At 45.5% G+C, this 9,100-nt stretch overlaps 1 long non-coding RNA gene across 1 annotated transcript; it reads left to right on the top strand.

The window, feature by feature from the left end:
• The first annotated feature begins 6,954 nt into the window (after nt 1-6,954).
• Nucleotides 6,955-8,839, top strand: LOC116579708. The gene is made up of 3 exons (XR_004281385.1): nt 6,955-7,027; nt 7,559-7,640; nt 8,398-8,839. It is a non-coding gene; the product is annotated as an uncharacterized LOC116579708 (long non-coding RNA).
• The last annotated feature ends 261 nt before the right edge of the window (nt 8,840-9,100 follow it).

Genomic DNA, 9,100 nt, shown 5'->3' with positions numbered 1-9,100 from the left:
GATTCAGAAGCCCAGACAATGGGCAAGACATCTCCACCACCTTTCATGAGACCTATGGAGGCCCCTGTGGCTGATTGTGAACGCTACTGCTTTGCAAGGAGATTCCTATCTGTGCCCTCCTCTTCGTGCATCCAGGACGTGAAGTCCTGCATGGGGACATGAGGCTGCCCATGGCTAGGTGAGCATACTGCCATGGAGTTAGGAGAGCATGGCATAAGACCAGTAGCTGCTTCCTGCTACCATCCAAGGGAATTTCTTCCGAGGAGAAATAGACGTTAGGCGCTGGTATCCAACGTTTGCTAGAACGCGTGTTTAATGTTGAGGTGAAGATGCTTCTTTTCCTCTCCCTCATCTAGAGAGTAACTCTGTAAACAAGCCATCAGCATCACCATCATCAAAAAAGACCTTAAAAAAACAGTACGTGATTGGCAACGTGCTGCTCAGCCCAAGGTCACCTTGAGTTTTCATCATGACTGCCATGTTTTACTTCTCATTAAAATATTTGACAAGAATTCTTTGCATGGATGAGCAGCTCCAAGCGCCCCAGCCCCACACTGTTCTCACAAACATGTTTTACTGTCATAGGAAATAATCGCACTGCCAACCGAAAATCAGTATCTGTGTTACACACACATGAACACAAAAATCTGCTCTTTGTACAGATATGACACCAAAGATAATGCATGATCTCTTGATGAAATAACACGTATTTTTCTTCCTTTTAGATTACTTACAACCGGCCTAAAAAGGAGGGTTTACATCTTTATTTGCTTCTGGATCCTTACTGCCCCTGGCAAAGAGCTTTTTGATCAGTCGACGGTTGGGTTGGGCAGCAGAGTTGGAATTGTAAGAATATAAATATCCCAAGTCTAAGAAGTTGTATACAGGAGGAGGTTAAGTACAGTGGTGAGTATTACAGATGAGACAACCACTGGTCCAGGTTTGCTGGGGACAGAAGAGGCACCCAGGACACGGACTACCAGGGCCCTTTTTGAAAAGTCACAAGCTCAGACACCAGACAACCTAGATTGGAATCCTGCTTCCACCACTTACCAAAGGCATGACTCAGTTTTTCATTTGTAAAAGGTGAACGACATCACATTTATTCCAATGGGCTTTGGAAATAAATAGGCTGGTATATATAAAGTACTTAGTACCATCTTGGATTATAGTACTTGCTCTGTCAATGTCAAGAGATAGGACATTATTTTAACAATGCCTAACTATAATGTCACCTACTAGAGCCCAGAAGATACTTCCATGAGTATCTTTCCCAGCATTTGTAAGCCTTTTTAAAATATTACCTGTTGTAGGGGCGACTGGGTGGCTCAGTCAGTTAAGTGTCTGAGTCTTGGTTTTGGCTGTGGTCATGATCTCACAGTCCTGGAATCGAGCCCCCAGTGGGGCTCTGTGTTCAGTGTGGAGTCTGCTTCAGAGTCCTTCTATCGCGCCCTCTCTCTCTGCTCCTCCCCCCACTTATGTGCATGCGCTCTCTCTCTCAAATAAACAAAATCTTTAAAAAATATATTGCAGGGACACCTGGGTGGCTCAGTGGGTTAAAGCCTCTGCCTTCGGCTCAGGTCATGATTCCAGGGTCCTGGGATCAAGCCCTGCATCAGGCTCTCTGCTCAACGGGGAGCCTGTTTCCTCCTCTCCCTTTGCCTGTCTCTCTGCCTACTTGTGATCTCTGTCTGTCAAATAAATAAATAAAATCTTTAAAAATATGTATATATATTGCATGTTGTAAAATGTAAACAGTAGAGCATGTATTCCAAAACAATGTTATTTTGAAAGAGAACAAACTAATCTTTGCAGATATGGGCAAATAACAAGTCAAACTGGAAATCCCTTTGTATAATCACATAATGTTATAATGTGCCACAGACTGCAAAATTTGAAGATAGGGGAAAAAGTGTCTTGTGATGAGTTATGTGATTCTATGTTTTAGACAGCTGTTGTCCTCACTCTCTCTCTCCATACAGAAACACACACACACACACACACACAAACACACACACACACATCCCAACAGGATAACACAATATCGGTTGTTTTTGTACTACAAACTTAAGGATTCCCTGAAATCATTCAAGGGAAAAGAAAAGGAAGGGCAGAAGGTGTTGGAAAACACCACTGAAATGTCACTGTAGCTCTGAATTCTTTGTTTTCCGTCTCTCTCGACGGAGATGTTCCTTATCCCTAATTTCATGGACAAGCTTAAGTCAACGTGTAAATATTTTGCCACCACTAGGACCTGATTTCTTCATTAAAACAACCGGGAGTCTTTAGTCCTCATGTGAAAGAACACAGAAGCCTTATCATCTTACACAGAAACCAGGGCGTGTGCTGGAAGCTAAACCATGAAGGCGTAATCAGGGTCTATAAAGCAAAGACTTGCCAGCTCTTGGAGCTCCCGCTCCCCTTAGCCACTGTGGCCAACTGGTTGTCAGCCTGGACTAGTTTCTAATTGGGTCTTAGCTATGTGAGCTCAGATCATTGGGATGAAAAGAAGACTCGGCCAGTCATCTGGGAGTTTGGTCTCTGCTGACAAGTGTGTGGGTGTGGCTGAGCTCTGACCTGTTATACAGGCTCGAACCCTTTTTCCTTCTCCTTAGACTCTAAGATCCACTTGGGATGGATTACACTCAGAATTGTAAGGTAGCGGTAGTGCTTCCACTCAAGGGCAGAGGAATGAGGGAAAAGCAAAGACCGGTGCTGGATGCCTCAGTAGGGGAGGGAGTTGTCCAAAGAGATGATGACTTAAATCTTTAAAGTCTTTGAACTATGCAAATACGGGTGACCACAGTCTTGCTTATGAAATCCGGAGAAGACTACAATAAAGGGATACTATCCCAGGTCCCATGAACGAGAGTGTTAGTTCCCATTAGAATAACCCGGGAGGTTTTAAAAAAAATCCCATTGTCCTTGGGCGCCTGGGTGGCTCAGTGGGTTAAGGCCTCTGCTTTCGGCTCGGGTCATGGTCTCAGGGTCCTGGGATCGAGGCCCGCATCGGGCTCTCTGCTCGGCGGGGAGCCTGCTTCCTCCTCTCTCTCTCTCTGCCTGCCTCTCTGCCTACTTGTGATCTGTCTGTCAAATAAATAAATAAAATCTTTAAAAAAAAAAAATCCCATTGTCCAGGCCACATCCCAGACCAACTAAATGAGAACCTCTGAAGATGGGGTCCGGGGCTCAGTAAGAGTAAAGCTCCCCCAGAGGACTCCTGAGTACAGCCAAGTTTGAGAGCCACTGGCACAGAGTGAGGCTTTTCAGACTGCAAGAGCACCTGGAGATCTTTCTGGAACACAGATTCTAATTCGAAGACTCTGGGGTGGGGGTCTCGATCCTGCATCTCTTACTGGCTCCCAAGGGGGACTCATGCTGCTGGTCCAGGAACCTCACTCTGTGTAGCCAGGGCATAATGTATAGAGAAGAAAACTTGAAGTGAGAAAATCTCTGTGTATCTCTTCTGGTATTTTCTAGCTGTCAGATAATCCCAGTTTTCTGGGATCCTCCCATTTTTAGCATTTGAAAGTCCCACATCCCTGGCCAAACTTGGACCCTCCAAGGGATCATGAGAAGTCAAATAAAGCTTCTGAGCCCAGTGAGGTCAGTGTGAGAAGTAATGAGTGTGCAGATGTCTGCTAATGTAAGCCCGTACAGAGGAGGGGTCCATAAAGTGTTTGATAGTTGAAAGACATAGTTAACAAATTAAAATAAAGGTGAGATGGGCACCTGGGTCCCTCAGCCGTTAAGCCTCTGCCTTCAGCTCAGGTCATGATCTCAGGGTCCTGGGTTTGAGCCCTGCATTGGGCTCTCTGCTCAGTGGGGAGTCTGCTTCTCCTTCTGTTCCTCCCCTCTACTCATGCTTTCTCTCTAAAACAAATAAATAAAATCTTTGAAAAAAAATAGAAATTTAATTAAATTTTAAAATGAAGGTGAGTTACCGCTATATACTTACCAGAATGGCTAATCTGAAAATGCCAGTGGAGTCCAGGATGTGGAGAAGTGGGACTTTCGTGCACTGTAGATAGGGGGTCAAATTGGTAGAACCGCATAGAAAAAACTGGAAGGATAGACTCACCTCAAGCCTACGTGCCCCCTATAGCCTAGATCTTTCCATCCGAGGTGCATATGCAAGAGAAAGGCATAATGTTCACCAAAAGATATACATAGCAGCTTTCCTTACAATAGTAAGAAATTAGAAACAACTCAAAGGTCTGTCAATTAACTGGCTACTGAAATTATAATATATTCATAAAATGGAACATAGCAATAAAGGTAAATGAACTACTGTTACACACAGGAATATGAATGAATTTCAAAAACTTCCTGTGAGCAAAAGAAGTTAGATACAAAAGAGGTCCTGTAGAATCTCGCTTATATAAGTTAATAAGGAATCTCATATAACTCTACAAAGATTAATTAGAATTTCATATAAATAAAATTAAAAAAAAAAAAAAAACAGCCCAGCTGTATTCTATAATATAAGAAGTCAGAATAGTGGTTTCTACTGGAAAGGTCTCCAAGGTTCTGGCAATGTTCTATGTGCTTCAGGTATTGGTCATATCAGAGTGTTGACATTGGGAAAATTCATCTTACACTACGAACTGTGAATGTTTCTGTATAAATAGTATACCGGAATCCAAAGTTTTAAAAAGACGAAAAGGTAGAAAAACAAACATAGCAGATTTATTAGCCTTAACAGATGATACTAGCTGGAAGCTTCGATGGGTTCCCAAAAGATTTTAGACAAATTGCAAATGAGACGCCTTAATGGTTTCTAAGAGACGGGGGAATACGAAGCATTTAAATAGACGTGTTTCTCCTCTGAATGGTCTCCACGGATCTCCATCCCAAACATGCAGGGTACAGAACTATCTGGGAGTCTCCCTGCTCTGTCCTGCATCTAACTAAGCATTCTGCACAGGGAACTTTCTTTTCTCGTCGCTGCAAAGAAAGCCCAAAACTTAGCCAGCACAGGGCGAGGTTACTAGGAGACTGCATGCAAGTGTCTTTTTTAAAAAAAATTTTTTTAATATTTTATTTATTTGACAGACAGAGATCACAAGTAGGCAGAAAGGCAGGCAGAGAGAGGGGGGGAAGCAGGCTCCCTGCTGAGCAGAAAGCCTGATGCAGGGCTTGATCCCAGGACCCTGGGATCATGACCTGAGCCAAAAGCAGAGGCTTTAACCCACTAAGCCACCCAGGCACCCCTGCACACAATTCTCTTAAAAGCACCCATCGTCTAATCAACCTTCCATCAGGGCCTCATCCCTCTGGCACTCAGATGCATTCGCTGCTGAGAATCATCATAGACACTCTTAACCTACTACTTCCTCGGACTTCTCTCGTAGGCTCCACCAGCCCGTTCTTAAGATCTGATGACATAAGATGCTCAGCAAGTTAAGTGCCAATATCTCCAGGTCACCATGTTAAAACAGAATTATCAGGCTGACATCAGAAGCCATGTAAATCTTCAACAAGCTGTCATTATGGCTGTTGATTCAGGGGACCACACTTTTCCCAGAGATCCATGGTATTCCGGACAGATGTTTTGTTTGAATAAAGGAGGTCCCTTCAGAGGAGTCACTTACAATGCCAAATGAGGCTGACACATGAAGAATCTGCAGATCTCTTGGTTCTGTTTCTTTGCAAGGCCTGGAAGAGAATAATGCATCAAACGCTCATCAGAGGTGAATGTGCGTTTTCAGAGAAGGGTGAAACAACCCCATTGGAGTGTTTGCTCTGGGAGGGCTCCCCCAGGGAGCTTGACAACGTATGTACTTTCCACCCGCTGAACAGCAATGTAGCCATCATCAGAGCAACGATTACCAGAGCAATTCTATGTTCAACCACCCGCCCAGCAGAAAGGAAGACACAAACCTGTCAAAAAGGCTCCTGCTTCCCTCAGAGTCAAATCCAAAGTCATCTCCAAGTTCCCAGGCCCTTCCTGATCTCCTCTCTTACCTTGCCCATGCCATATCTCACCATTCTTGCGCTCCCTCTCTTGCTGTCTCCAGCCACCTTGGTCCCATTGCTGCTCCTAAGAAACCTCCAGGCATACTCCTAGCCCCGGGGTTTTGCACTGCCTGCCCCTCCTCAGAATGCCCCCACTCCACCATATCCTATTGGCTCACTCGCTGCACACCTCCAGATGTGCAGATGGGCTTTTATGAGTTCAACCCTGACTACCCAGTAAACACCTTCCTTACCCGTGCTCTTCTACTCCTCTTCACCCTGACCTACTTTCTTTTCTCCACACTGTGTCTACCTGGCTTCCATAAGATGATCTCATTCTTCTTATCACCTCTTTCTGCCCTGGAGGATCAGGTCCACAAGGTCAAGGATTTTGTTGTTCTGTTTTGTTCACCAATGGATCCCACTGACCTAATACAGTCTGGCACACTCCAGGTGCCCAATAAACCATCACTGGATGTTGAAGGGCTAAAATTTTGGGGGTGCTTTGCATATACTCTCATTGAGCTCAGCAGTTCAGATGTATATATGTAGTAGGTGGGAATCCATGAGAAAGGTGTATTACTAGTCACGCTTACAAGTGAAATTGAAGCAGAGAGAAGTGGATTAACCTGACCAGGTCACACAGCTGGTAAACAATGAAACCAAGATTCAAACCCAAGCACTCAGTCCTGGAACCCTAGTTCTTCACCACACCAGCTACATCGAAATAAGCGATGCCAAGAAGAGGATATATATGATCTCAGTCAGCAAATCTTGCCTGTGGTAGCTCTCCACCTGTTTCTCCTACATTCATCCTTCTCTGGGTAACTGCACCCCAGTTTTCCTTTAGGGAATCATTCCTTCCTCCACTTCCGGTCTGTGGGACTCCATGCCTGAGCAACAGTGAAGCACGTGAGAAGGGAAAGCCAATCAGCACCTGGTTCCTCAGGCATTGGTGATTGGCTCAGCGGTGGTCATGTGACCTGATGAAGCTGAGAATGCTGGGACGAGACGGCTTCAGTTCAGAAGTAGAGTCGGTGGACAGTGGAAGAGGCTCTGTGGCTGCGTGGTAGGCTTGTCTGGAACCTTGAGTTGCTCTTTTCTATACCCCAGTATCCCCTGTGGGTAATGGCCTCTGTCTGCGGTGGTTCAGTGGGCGGGAGATCACATCTCCTTCCTTTGGATTGCTCTTATTTTCCCTTACTCTCTCCCTCTTTTTTTTTAAAGATTATTTATTTATTTATTTATTTGACAGAGAGAGAGATCACAAGTAGGCAGAGAGGCAGGCGGAGAGAGAGAGAGGGAAGCAGGCTCCCTGCTGAGCAGAGAGCCGGATGTGGGGCTCGATCTCCGGACCCTGAGATCATGACCTGAGCCGAAGGCAGCGGCTTAACCCACTGAGCCACCCAGGCGCCCCATCTCCCTCCTTTTTTACTCCTTCCTTCTCGCCTTCCTTCCAACCCTCCTCCCTCCCTCTTTTCTTTCTTTCTCTCTCTCTCTTCCCCGCTCTTTGTCCTTCCTTAACTTTAACTGAGTGGTTACTATGTGCCAGAAGCTATCCTGCATTTAAACGCCTCAGCCCATTTTATCTGCACAACAGCCATGGTAGTTAGAAATGTTGAATATTCCCGTTCTGAGGATGAAGACACAGACTAGGAATTTGGCACAAGGTCACCAGGCTGGTAAGTGACAGAGCCAGGTTTCAAACCCAGGCATTCTGACCCCAGCCCGGGCCCTCTTCATTGCTAGGGTACCCTGCCTCCCTTAGGGAGCACAGGGTTATGTGTTGGGCAGGCCAGAGCGGATAGAAGGGTGGCTGGAAAGTCAGCCCAGCCTGAACGCAGGTAGCAGTGCAAGGGGCAGACCAGAGCAGGGATTAAGAGTAAAGCTTTGGGGGCGCCTGGGTGGCTCGGTGGGTTGGGCCTCTGCCTTCCGCTCGGGTGGTGATCTCAGGGTCCTGGGATGGAGCCCCACATCAGGCTCTCTGCTGGTGGGGGGGGGCTGCTTCCCCTGCCAACCCCTGCCTGCCTCTGCCTACTTGTGATCTCTCTGTCAAAGAAAGAAAGAAAGAAATCTTTAAAAAACAAAAACAAAAAACAAAGCTTTGATTGCAGGCCAGTCCTGGTTTGAGTTCTGCCTCTTCCCTAAATACTAGTAGTGTGAACTTGGCCGGTTAATTAACCTCTCTGAGCTCTTGGATTCTCTCTGGTGAAGAACAGTGAAGATCATACTATCAGTCTTGAAATCCTGTTGCCTGGTTTAACTGGAAAAAAAAAATTATACAAAGTGTTGCTCCATCATTTGGTACAGAAGCAAAAGGTACTATGATAATAGATTATACTATTCATGGTCTTTATGTGCAACCCTTCCTATCCTCAGTCCCAGCAGGGGTTGTCCTGAAGACAGAGAGCAAATACATTTTCTTCCTTGTGATTTTAGCTGGTGGCCCCCTTTCTAGCTTTGCTCTTGGAACCGAAGACAACATGCTGCTGAAAAAATCCATTTAAACGATGCCAAATGAATTTTGTCAACCTTCGGAAGGAAAACACCAAGTGCAGCTTTCGGGATGTGATTGTGTTTAAAGAGATGTTCTCTGAAATACAGACGTGCCCCAGTGAGGAGCGAGTTTATCTGAGACCTTCCTAGGTGATATCAAGCAGACAGACCTTTCAGAATGAGCGATCTGGCCTCAAAAACCCTGGGACTGTGCCACCGGGGGTAAACCTTTGCGAACAGGGACATGACGTACAAAAGGAATCATCACCCAGATCTTGGATCAAGGCAGCTGTGGCAAATGGCATTTCAATAAATGTTTTCTCCAAATGAAGGCACTTTTAGTGCAAAGCCTTTCTTTTCTGTCCTGAGAGAAACGGAATGTTTTGGCTAGGCACAAACCACGATGGGAGTATTTTCCAAACCCGCATGTTTTCTGCATGTCAGTTTCACTGTCTTGTAGATCATTTTTGAGACTCCTTGGGGAGAAGAGCTCTGAAAAACATGATTGTCCTAGACTTGAGCAAGCAAAAGTGACGATACCTGTTTCACATTTGGGGTTGGTACAGCTTCTCCCCATCTCTTCCCATCCCTTCCCGTAACCATTCTGTTGTAGTCACACTAATGGGAGATCAGTTGCTGGGGCTTC

This window comes from Mustela erminea, chromosome 19, assembly GCF_009829155.1.
Source record: "Mustela erminea isolate mMusErm1 chromosome 19, mMusErm1.Pri, whole genome shotgun sequence".
NCBI classification, from domain to species: Eukaryota; Metazoa; Chordata; class Mammalia; order Carnivora; family Mustelidae; genus Mustela; species Mustela erminea.
The sequence above is the reverse complement of the archived record's forward strand: the minus strand, read 5'-3'. Positions and strand labels throughout refer to the sequence as shown.